The sequence below is a fragment of the Rattus norvegicus genome, chromosome 18 (genome assembly GCF_036323735.1).
Source record: "Rattus norvegicus strain BN/NHsdMcwi chromosome 18, GRCr8, whole genome shotgun sequence".
NCBI classification, from domain to species: Eukaryota; Metazoa; Chordata; class Mammalia; order Rodentia; family Muridae; genus Rattus; species Rattus norvegicus.
In genome coordinates, this window is record NC_086036.1 from 41391107 (window position 1) to 41403234 (window position 12128).

Sequence of the window (12128 nt, forward strand, 5' to 3'; positions counted from 1 at the left end):
GGGAAGAGCCTAGACCCACTGGCCTCGAGCCAGAAGGACCTTGCTTTGTGCCTTCCGTTGACCAATTGCTGGACAGAACTTATTCTCTTTTAACTGCCATTTCCTCATCAATAGAACAAGGATAACAAAGCTTTTGTTGTGTTGTAAGAATTAGTAAAACATATAGTTAAGTGCCTGGGGCTTCAGACGCTGTTCGGTGACATTCCAGTGTGAGTCCTTCAACAGATCAACCCCATTGAGCCACAATTCCATTGTGTCTAAAACAGAACTGATAAAAGGAAAAGCACCTGGCTTACAGGGTGTAGTGAGGACTGAGTTAGGGAATGCACAGACAAGCTCAACAATAGCTGGCAAGAGTGAACGTCAACAGGTATTAATGATATGATGGCATACCAACAGTTCTAATTGGATTAGTTATACTGCAGCTGTCTGTATGGCATGTGGGTCAAACAGAAATGACTGACACAAGAGGAGAAGATACTACTTTTCTTGTGACGAGAACCCATAAGCCAAGAGCCTTCGGAGTAGGTAATGTGTTATTGCAAAATCGTCACCATCGAGTTGGGCACCGTGGAGCACGAGATTAACCCCAGAACTTGGGAATCTGAGGCAAGTGGACCTCTGTGAGTTCAGGGCCAACCTGGTTTACATAGAAATTTCCAGTCCAACCAGAACTACATAGAGAGAACCTGTCTCAAAACCAAACAAATGAATAAATAAAACAAAACAACAACAATAATGGTAACAACCACAACAACAAAAGTTATAAAGGATCTATCCTCTTTTCTGTCTTCACATTCAGCCTGTGGCTGTTTCACAAGTTGGGTTGTTCCCCCATGGAGCAAGATGGTCACATCCAGATGACCTACCTTACAGTCACCACTCATGAGAGACAAGATGGAAGTGATCACCCCTTTTTACAAAAGGACTGCTTCATGAATATTTGTGTTACCCTTGTACAGGGACTATGCTAATCTCTGCATCAACCCAATTAGTATATGTGTTGCCAAAGCAAGTGCTATCCTTTTTTAAGACAAAGGAAAACTTTTCTGGGCTCTCTCCTGCGCCAGCCGTTTCTTCATCTCTCATTAGATAGGAGTTGCACACACTGAGAGCTAAGCTCCTCGCTTGCCTCAGAACAGACAAAGTCATGGTTCTCTTAGCAATACAGATGTATGCGCTGTGTTGTCATTGTGTGTTTTGAAAGTGGTCCACCATGAGCTACATTATGAATGACAGTGTGAACTGTGGGCTCATAGAGAAGAGAGACCCAAGAGAAGATAGACTATGAGAGGAAAGGCAGAGAGAGGAGAAAGCAAAGCAGCCAGAGGATGTGATGCTCATCTTGGCTGTCAACAAGATTTAGAATCACAGAGAAAACAAACATCTGGACCTGTCTATGAGAGCATTTCCAGGGAGGCATGACTGAGTTAGAAAAACTCACACAGGAGTAGGGAGTATCTATTCCATGGGCTGGTGTCCCTGCTGAGCCCAGCATTCATCTCTATTTAATGGCTATCCACAGTATGGCCAGCCACCTCAACTCCTGGCCACCATGCTTTCTTCCATGACAGATTGTACTTTCAAAGCATTAGCCCTAAGTTGCTCCTGTCAGGCATTCTGTCCCAACACTAATAAATGTCACTAATATGAGACATTGGTACCAAGGACTGGGTCTGTTGCTATGATAGACCCATTCATGTGGTTTGTTGGACTTTGGGATTTATTTGTGAGAGAATTATGGCAAAGTTTGACAGTGAAAGCTAAAGAAACTCTAGAATGTTTGTAAACAACACTGCATCATCAGGTGGGTAGAAATCTGGAAGACCGGAATGGTGAGAGAAAGGTGAACTTCCACTCATGCAATTTCACAAGGGATTGAGTAACTTTGAGGAACTGTCTATTTGTGTAGTATTCTGACAGAGTCAGCTACATTCTTCTCATGTCCTGAGTACTGGCAGGAGGCTGAATACAAGAGTACAGGGCTACTTTGTTGCAGGGAATGCCAACAGAATAGCATTCAGGTTGTAGCATGGTTACTGCTCACTACTCTCATCCACCTCTATAGTGAGAAGGAGCAAAAGGCAGAGGAGAAAGATGAAAATATGCCATTTGGTGAGGGAAGAAACAATTTTAAAGAGGAAGACAAAGGCAGGCGAGAAAGCAGTTAGAATTGTTAAAAGAGGTTAGCATCACTACACAAAAGCTCTCTGGACTGGTACAATGGAAAAGATGGACAGAAATCAGCATGCTTTAATGCACTGCAGCTACAACAGAATGGGAGCAGACGTGTTGAGCTGACAGCAGAGTCTGGCAGCACTATTCACATTACAGTTGTTTTACAGGCACATGTGTGTGCATGCGTGTGTGTGTGTGTGTGTGTGTGTGTGTGTGTGTGTGTGTGTGTCTGTAGGGCAGGGAGCTCATGGAGGTTTGCACCAAGGTGCTAGAAAACTGTTGAGCCAGTCAACATGTAACAGGGTCCCTGCAAAGAGGTCTTGAAAAGCCATTGCATAAAACTGAGAAAATAAAGTCAAAATTGCAATCAAGACCCCAGGATGTTGGAGTTGCCAACACCATGGAGCATCTACTAAGGAAAGCTGCAGACACCATGGCATCACCCTGAGAGAGAGGTCACTTAGGCAGTAGGTGGGATAGCTGGAGGGGTTGGTTGCCCAAGGCCATTGCAGTCAGATGTTGCCTTACAAGCTCCAAATGCCAGATGTGGAGCTGTCAGGTTTAGGGTTTTGTATGATTTTTTCCTTGCTGTACTCCAATTCTTCCACTTTGGGATACAGAATTTACTCTGTGCTATTATATATTGAAGGTATTTAACTTGATTTTCAGTTTAGGGGGCTCACATTTAAGATACTGCCTTGAATCTGGGAAGACTCTGGACTTGTGAAGTGTTGAAACCATTAAGACTTTGCAGTGGGACTGAATGGACTTTGCAGTATGAAATGGCTATGAGTTTACAGTGCCAGGAACTGGTAGTGACTTAAAGGTGGTGTTTGGGGGTGTCAGGTTGACCTTGTGAAGATTAATCTTAATTTCCTACTTGATAGAATTTAGAATCACCTAGCAACATTTCTGAGGTAGTTGACCGAGGTAGAAGCCATCCTCTTTTGTGGGTGGCACCATTTTGTAGGCTTCAATCTCAGATGGAAGAGGGAAGAGTGAAGGACCAGCATGCATCACTCTCTATTTCCTGACTGCCGATGAGGTGTGACCATTCACTCGACACTCCCATAATCTTGCCTTCCCCTGGACGATGGACTGGACCTTCAACTATGAGTCAAAATGAACCCATTTTCCCTTAAGTTGCTCTTGCAAATCTTTTGTAACAGCAATAAGAAAAATAACTAATATAATGGTGTTCGTAAGAGAAGAACCTATGGAGTTGGTGACATGGCTCAGTGGTGAAGGGGCTTGTTGTCAGGCTGGACAACCTGGATCCAATCCCTGGAACCCACATGGCAGAGAGAAGTGACTGCTAGAGGTTGTCTTCTGGTTCCATATATGTGCACGTACACACACACACACACACACACACACACACACACACACACACATGAAATAAGTAAATGTGATAATAAAAATTTCAAAGAACCCATAGAATCACAAAGCATCAAATTGATGACTCAAACTTTGTGGCTCTGCCCATATCGGTCAGTGTGAGCTCTCTGGATGATTTCCTCTCAGTCTTCATTTCCACGGAGTAGAAGGCCACCTAAAGTGTGCCTGAAAACAAAACCAAGCCACAGAGCAAATGTTCAGAGTAAGTACGAGCTATGCCTGGTAACGCTGACTCAGCAACAAGCAAGGAAGCTGTTCAATTGGCACTACCAATGGTCCACACACAGGTCTCTGGGCGCTGCCTCAGCAGAGCCTTTCTTTTCCATCACATGAGAGCAAGGAAAGACACAAGGACTGCTGTGGAAACAAAGGAGATCCCTGCTCTTACACAGAAGTTACATCATCTTGCAGAAGTTAATAAACCACCCTTGCACATTAGTTTTCTCACCTGAAAGATGGAGCCATAGCTCATTAAGTTATGAAGAATAAACAAGCTACTTCAGAGACTGTGGGTAAGCTGTGAGTCAAGGCCAATGACTGTTGACAGCTTCCTGTTTTTATCACACAGACACAGTAGCTCTCTTCTGCTTCTTGCTCTGCAATGGTCACTCAGTACTAGACCCACAACAAAAAACCTGGGAACAAGTCATGGTCCATCCACTGGGAGCCACATATCCTTTCAGTAACATGAATGCCCCCATAATTCCCTCCAGGGGTGACAGGCTCCAAACACGAGGTTCTGAAGGCCCGAACCCAACCTGTATTGCCAAGACCATAAGACACTTCCTGTCTCTTATGATCTGGACTATGATTTGTCTCTTGTTGCCCAAGCTTTTCCTTGGTTTTCTGTCCAGAACTTTCCCATTCTGACACTCCTTGCCTTATTCCCTTTGATCCCTGTTTTTCCCAGAAATTAACCACTGTTAATAATCTCTTAAGAGTGCTTCACATTTCTATCAGAAAACAGCAACAAACATGTGAGGGTTTTTCTTTACACATTCTTACGTGGCCCATGGGGAATGGGATTTGTTTTGTGTGTCTAAGTTCCAAAGCAGGAAAGGAACCAACAGGCAAGGAATTTGGAACACAGAATTTACTGTGTCTTAATCTGATCCGTTGCTGTAATGAAATCCCAGAGACTGGGTAGCTTAAACAACAAAAATTCCCTTTCTCAATGTTCTGGAGACTATGTAATCAAAAGTCAACACCTCAGCTGACTGGGGTTCTGTTGAGTTACAGACTCAGTCTTTACTTGATGCATAAGCATAGTAATTGAAGAAGTACTTCTGTGTCTCATCTTAAAGGAAACTAACCTGAAGGGATCTGGACCCATCCTGTGGCATCATTTTATACGAATTCTTTCCATATTAGTCCTATTTCCAAATACAGTCTTGCCAGGGATCGGGAACTTCAACCTAGGAAGTTTTGGTGTTGGCAGGTAGAATCATTCAGCCCTTTATTCAGTGAAGAGCCAGTGATCTTGATATTCTGATTTTGTTTCTTGTTTTGTTCTGTACTGTTATCTATTCATTAAAAAAGTCAAGTACTGAAAAATATCTATATCTATATATTTCTTATACCTCTCTAAGGATTTCTACCCTGTCAGTGGTTTTTGACAAGGGGAGGTACTTTCTTCAGTATCGTTACCACTGGTAGGGTTTGTAAGCAGGCCTTCACCTCTGATCCTCTAAGATTCCCTAATGAAACTGGATCCTAAAAACAAAACAAAAAACAAGAAGAGGAGCTGTTTGAGAAGTTAGGGATCAGATGGGTGTTGAGGAGAACAAGGAGAATAAGAGAGGGTAAGTGAGGGGCAAATATGATCAATGTTCATTATTTACAGGTATGAAAATATTTTCCCTTATGCACAATTAATATGCGATAATGAAAACACATCGAAATGAAAATTTGCATACACGTGCAACAAGCAGAGGAAGAAAACCACACTTAGAAGAAGCAGCCTAATGACCTGTAGTAATGACCATCTGCACTGTTAAATGGGATAAGCAAGCAGATGAACATTGTGAAGAACCAGACGTCATTTAAGGAGGAATTATACACGCGTCCATGCATGCATGTGTTTAAAGAATCGAGGAAGGATTATACGCATAAACCAATCAAAGAGCTGGCAGGGACTGCTAGTTAGGGCACTGAGAATGGAGGGTCACTTTTGACAACTTTCTCTGCTGCACTTCCTCCTGAACAAGCATGTGTGAACTCAAGGAAAACAAGCACTAGAGGTGCCCCAAGAAACTACAAAAGAGCTACATATGCACGTGTTCTCTACCCAGCAAGAAAGAGAGAAATGCGTTTAGTTGATAAACCCATAGCTGCAACACTAAAGCGCTGCATGGCTGACCAGCGCTGCAGAAGCATGGCGACTAAGAACTCTGTGCAATCCACTCCTAGGAGCACAGTTTTGAGCAGATAGGATGGTTTTAAAGAAATCACTGGGAAATCAAAGAACTGAAGTCTTGATCAGGTCAAGAACTCGATTTGTTTCTCAGAATTCTAGTTCATTCCTTCTGTGCAGAACCACAGAAGGAACATTCTGTGTAGTGAGAATTCTGAGATTTCAGTTTCTTAAAAGAAAACAAAAAAACACAGACATATTACAAGGACGTGCTTTTGTTTTAATCCCAGGTGTAGGGATATGGGGGCTGCCTAGGACTGTCCACAGCAGCTGACTGGGGTTTGCCTTGTGCTCTAGCCGCCGTATGGTTTAGCCAGCTGAAGATAGTTTCTGCGTTTGTATGACGTTTAGAATCCTGGAAACTTTTCTTCAGAGGGTAAATAAATGTGAGGATCCCAAGAAGAATGCCAGTGGGTGTTGGTTGCAGTTTGTGAGTAGCCAAGTAGCCTTGGCCAGAGAAAGAAAAACAAAAGGAAAGAAATTTGATTCAGGGATTGTACTAATTCCTCCCTCCCCTTTCCCTTGTTTCTCTCCCATCAAGTATTAGGGGGTGGGTGATAAAGGGTGGGAAAAAAAGAACCCACAAGGTAGCAAAGACCAGCTATAACCAACGCAACTTTCTTCTAACTCTGAGATAATTGTTTCTCCTAATTCTGTCCATGGAGTCCGGAATCAAAGTGGCCAAGAAGCAAAAAGGTGTCACGTGCCTTTTGGAACAGCAACACAGGGCAAGTCACAAGAAGGAGCTTTAGTTAACTTTGTGCAAATTTCTTACATATACTCAGAAAACAAAACAGATCTACCAGGGAAAAAGAAGATTCGAGGCATGGTATGTGTGAACAGAGACCATATGAAAGAGAAGTTGTGTGCTCTCAAAGAAGTCACGTTATTATTCAATTAACTGAATACTACCATAACAGCAAAATTAAAATTGCAGGTAACTGTTGACATCCTGAATTTATCCAGGTAAGTACTTTGTTTGCTTTTGTGCTGTGGATTAAACCCAGAGCCTTGTACATCGTAACTACAAGCTCTACCATTGCGTGACACCCCTGGCTCCAAGTACATACAGCTTTAACTGGTAAGCAAGGAAGAAAACCCAAAATACTTCAAGACTATTTGAATATTTCTTTTAAAAGATTGGCTTTTTTTAATTGTTAAAAAATATGAAGTGAGGATTAAAAGGGCACTTAAAGAGTGCTTCTCTCAAGAGAAACCTACCATGGGACATCAGCCTTCACCATCCCACAGAAGGAAAATAGGGACGGGGGTGGTGGGTGAGTGGAGAGAGCAATGGAGGTAAGGGTGAACTTTCCTTGCTAGCAATGAGAAGGGGCAGCAACTGTATTTAACATCCACTTTCTAAAGAGCATCCAATGTAGCAAGAACAGCTCAGTGAAGCACGCCCCCTTATCCTCTGCCTTCCCAACAGGAAAACAGAAAGCTTCTGCCTCAAGCCCTCAAGTGCTGCTTTGGGGTGAGATGGTGGAGGGGTGCCAATGGGGAGGAGGGTGTTCAAATCCCAGACTAGCTTCTAACCTTGCTTCTATTGGGGTCAACCTAATTTCACACATGGCCTATATACCCTGGTACTCAAGTTAATTTGTAAGACTGGCCTACATTTTCCTTTGGAGGGCAACTATTTGAAGGCACTTCGTCATCAGGGCACAAACAGTCTTTTCTAAGCCAGGTCTGTTTCTGCTAATTAAGGAACACTGAATGCAGGAAGAAGCCAGGAGGGCATTCTCTCGATCACTCTGTGGTTTCCTTTGGGCAAGGACCATGGAGATTCAAGGAAGAAAAAAGATAAAAAAGGCTGGCATCACCGTTGGGCTTGTTGGGAAACATCTGAACATGGAGTCTGACCCAGAAACAAGATTTCCACAACAGAAATGTGTTCACTCATCTAAAACAGGTCTCTGCCTCTTCCCTCTCCCAAAGTGTCCCTGAAGCCACAAAAATCTCAACTCAGATATTCTAGAACACCTCCTCCCCTTGGCAGAGTAGGGCCAGAGCTGTTTAATTTTGGGTCTAACAGTTGGCATGCAATTAAAACTATATTTATATGGGCCTTGGAGGAGAATAATTTATTTATGGGTAAATTAAGATCATTGCAATATAAACATGCTCCCACAGATCAAGAATTAGCTCTGCTCCCCCAGAGACCATGAGAACTCTGCTGTCTTTTACAAGAAACGTTACTGTGTAAAAACAAGCAAAACATCAGGCACCTCTACTGTCTAAAGATGGATCTGGAGTCCACTTTCCAACATTCATCCCAAATGTGACAGCATTTTAAATTTAGTATTCAAAATGATTCAGACAGGGTTTTTTTTTCTTTTCCTGAAAAGCCGTGAAATTATATTGATGCTAAAGTTCAGACTAGGAATATTTTTACTTCTGTTTTGTTTTGTTTCTGCCAGAGATATAGACTGGAGTAAAAGACAAGTCTACATGATAGCGTATTTTGTGTCATGAGTTTTCTAAAATAGAGTAGAAGAAAGCATGCCTTATGTTTAAATGAGGAAGGAAAACAAAAATAAACAAGATTGTTCACAGTAAGGCCCTGTTATCCTATGGGGTATGCCCAGATTCAGCATTACCTCTAATTCTTTCTGTTTTCCAGCCTAATCAGAGTATCTCTCCACCCTAACACAGCGACTTTATACAAAGCAAATACAAGGCACATAGTATGTGTTAGTGTGTTGGGGTAGAAATCTCGGCTCGCGTCTGGACAAACCATACCAGGTCAACACAGTTCCACATGGAAAGGTTTAATGAGAGGAGACAAGGGAGAGAGAGAGAGAGAGAGAGAGAGAGAGAGAGAGAGAGAGAGAGAGAGAGAGAAGAAGAAGAAGAAGAAGAAGAAGAAGAAGAAGGAGGAGGAGGAGGAGGAGGAGGAGGAGGAGGAGGAGGAGGAGGAGGAGGAGGAGTAAATGTCAGCCATGAACACGTGGAGGGAAGGGGCAGAGGGAAATGGGGAGAGAAGTGACAAAGGGGAAGAGGGGAAGAGCAAGAGCAAGAGGGCAAGGAGGGGGCAAACAGCCCCTTTTATAGTGTCAGGCATACCTGGCTGTTGCCAGGTAACAGTTGGGGGTGGAGCTTAGGTAGAATGCTAACAGTATGTACTGCTCCCAACTACTTAAAAAAAAAGTATCTCCTGTAACCTTAGTGGACATTTTGTTGCCTTCTTCAGGTTCTTCTTCATGTGATGGTGGTATAAAAATTCCACAGCCAACAACTAAAATGTAGCCTTGTAGCTTTTTCTAGTTTTCATTTTAGTGTTCTCAAGTTGAACACCTTGGAGTAACCTGTGAGTGATTCTGTGTCCTCCTTACTACCCCACACAGTATCCTCGGTGGGTCCTGGCATAGGTACTTAAGCATAATTTCTAAAACAGGCACTGCCATCATCCCACCCATTCAGCATGAGGAGCAATGGATAGCTGGGAATGACCCCTTAGCATCCATCCTAAACGTGTGTCCAGGTACGCTTAGCCCAGGCTTCTCACCATTGCGGCACGCGTGTGGGTTTCATGCTGTGTAAAACACATGTTCATTTATATGTGTGTGTTGCTGAGGGAATATCTAAGTCATTGCTTTATTCCCCAGCATCAAGAAGAGAGCCTGCTATGTAACAGGGATTCACTAAATGTGTGACTAATGACTTCTGAATATAATAAATGCGCTGAGCTCCTGGGGTACTGAAACATCTCCATCCGAGAGCCCAGATTCCAGCTTTTTGTCTGTCTGTATTCATTTCCTCCACACTCCACCAGGTCAGGTCTGTCCCTGCAACTGTCCTGGAGGCAGCATTTCAAATTGATTTTGTGTTATGATCCTTTATTTTGAAGCAAAATGTTAACTCTTGCAGAATTCAAAGAGTTGAGAACCAGCATGCCAGTAGCTCATATGTGTATGACAGAAAGTTACATATGTGGTCAAAAGGAGACTTTTCTGTCTAGGGGAAGAATGCAAAGATTCTCTGCCTTGCCTGCTGGGCAAAGTTCTGATGCTCCCCACCCCACCTCCACCTCCTACAGCCGATGCTTCTCAGAACTCGTCCATTCCTGCTCCATAGCCCTGGCTGCATCTCAGCCAAGACCTGGTGCAGATTCCACACACAGGAGTAGAAAAGCCAGTGCTTAGGTCTCTGGTCAGCCTAGGGCACTGGAGTCTATGCTCAGAAACATGAAGCAACTTCCAGGAAGAGCTGAGGTGCCTTGACCTTCAGCTCTAAAGCAAGGGAACTTCAGCTACAGGCCTTGCGGCTCAGCTACCTTTTTTTTTTTTTTTTTTTTTTTTTTTTTTTGAAGAAAAGCGGTATTTGAAATGATGGACATTTACTGACATGCCTACTAATGAAAACAGAGAGGTAAGAAACTGATAACTATCCCGCTCTATAGCCACCTTCGGTGGGCCACATGGCGTCTGCAGGTGTGTTCATCTCAGTCAGCAAGCATCTCACCCGCTAAGCTCCCTATGCCATCCCACGCTGCTGGCTACCATCTAAGCCCAGCAGCAGCCACCTTCTTGCTGCGGACTCTGCTCACATTCCCAGCATCCGTCCCCTGTGGTTATAGTCACAACTCCCAGTAGCCTGTTAAAACCAAAACTCAATAAGCTTGTAATTTAGTAATCAGATTTCTATCCTAAATTCTCATTCTACAAAACATCCACACAATAAACTCACAACCAATTGATAATGATATAAATTGCCCACCGAGATAAGACAAATTATCCTATAAAAATCCACCCCTTAAGATATAGTCATAACCACCTGTGGCCATTTAAGGCCACACGAATCTGGGTCGTTCCTCTCTGCCTCCATTTTGGTTCTCTTTTCTTTCTTTTTACTCCTGCTTTACAAAAACTCTGTCCCTGCCTTACTTTTTCACTGCCCAATCACAGGCCTTACCTTATCTTGTGCCTATCTTCACCTGAATAAAGACAACAATCTACACACACTCACATACATACATACATACATACATACATACATACATACATACATGTGTGTATGTGTGTCTACTATGTCTGTGACAATACCTTTTAAAAAGGAAACAACTTACTTCTAAACAATATGGCCCATATCGATAGAATTCACTTATTACCCCTTTATTATATATTTATAGTTTATTAAGTACAGGGTAGTTTTTAAAACATGAGCCTATTTGATATATTATTTCTCCTCATGAAGCTGACCACTGAGTGGACAATACTTACTTAGCAACAAATGACCGTTACAAATACTCCCAGAAGGGGCATCAGGGAGTCAATGTGAACTTAGCACACCATAAGCAAGGTACTAGTAGAGTGTGAGCAGCATTCTATGTAAAAAGTAAGGTGTGGGATGTGACTGCTGAGGCAGCTCTGAGTTGTGATTGGAAGATAGCCTTTGAGAAGTACGCTAGGCAACCCCTTGCACTTCAGCCACTTCTCACACTTTTTAAAAAAAGATAGAGGAGACCATGGTACCTTGACCAATCTCTTCACCAAGGATTTCCATTGTCAACCCCTTCTGCATTCCTTATTTTGAAGGACTATGTGATTACAGAGGATGGTGATCTAGCCCTTTGGTCTGGCAGCTTCCAAAACTGGTATATTCTCCATTCATTATGCCCTCATGCAGTGTGTATGGCTGCTTCAGGCCTAGCCTAGACCCCACAGCTACTCCAGGAGACCTGTGTCTCTTTGACCCAAGCTCTCTGGTTTCACCAGGAATGAGGTAGCATCTTCCTTTGGCACTAACTGGAGGCTTCATCTCTGCAGATGGGCCCAAGGTCCAGACCCAGAATATTAGTGGTAGAATTCCATCAGAAGATGGGCGGGAAGGGATTAAAGGGTTCGACAGTACTGTTAGGAGACACTCAGAGGAGGTGACTTTGAAACTGAGACATGGCCTTGGTTGGATTTAAGACCAACTCCACAAGATAGGGCCCATACCTGACATTGTTGAAGTGTCCAAGAACCTGAGACTAGATAGACCATAAAGGAAAATCTTGTTACTATTATTCAGCTAGAGGACATAGCAATAAAATGCCCCCTGAAGACATTTTTCTATACCCACAGATGAACGTAACCCTCATCAGAGAAGCCTGTTCTTGTAGTCAATGGTAATTAACACAGAGACTCACAAT

General features: G+C 43.1%; 1 pseudogene; it reads right to left on the bottom strand.

Moving 5' to 3' along the window:
- Positions 1 to 917: 917 nt before the first annotated feature.
- On the bottom strand, positions 918 to 1016 carry LOC120098342 (U6 spliceosomal RNA; annotated as a pseudogene).
- Positions 1017 to 12128: the final 11112 nt, after the last annotated feature.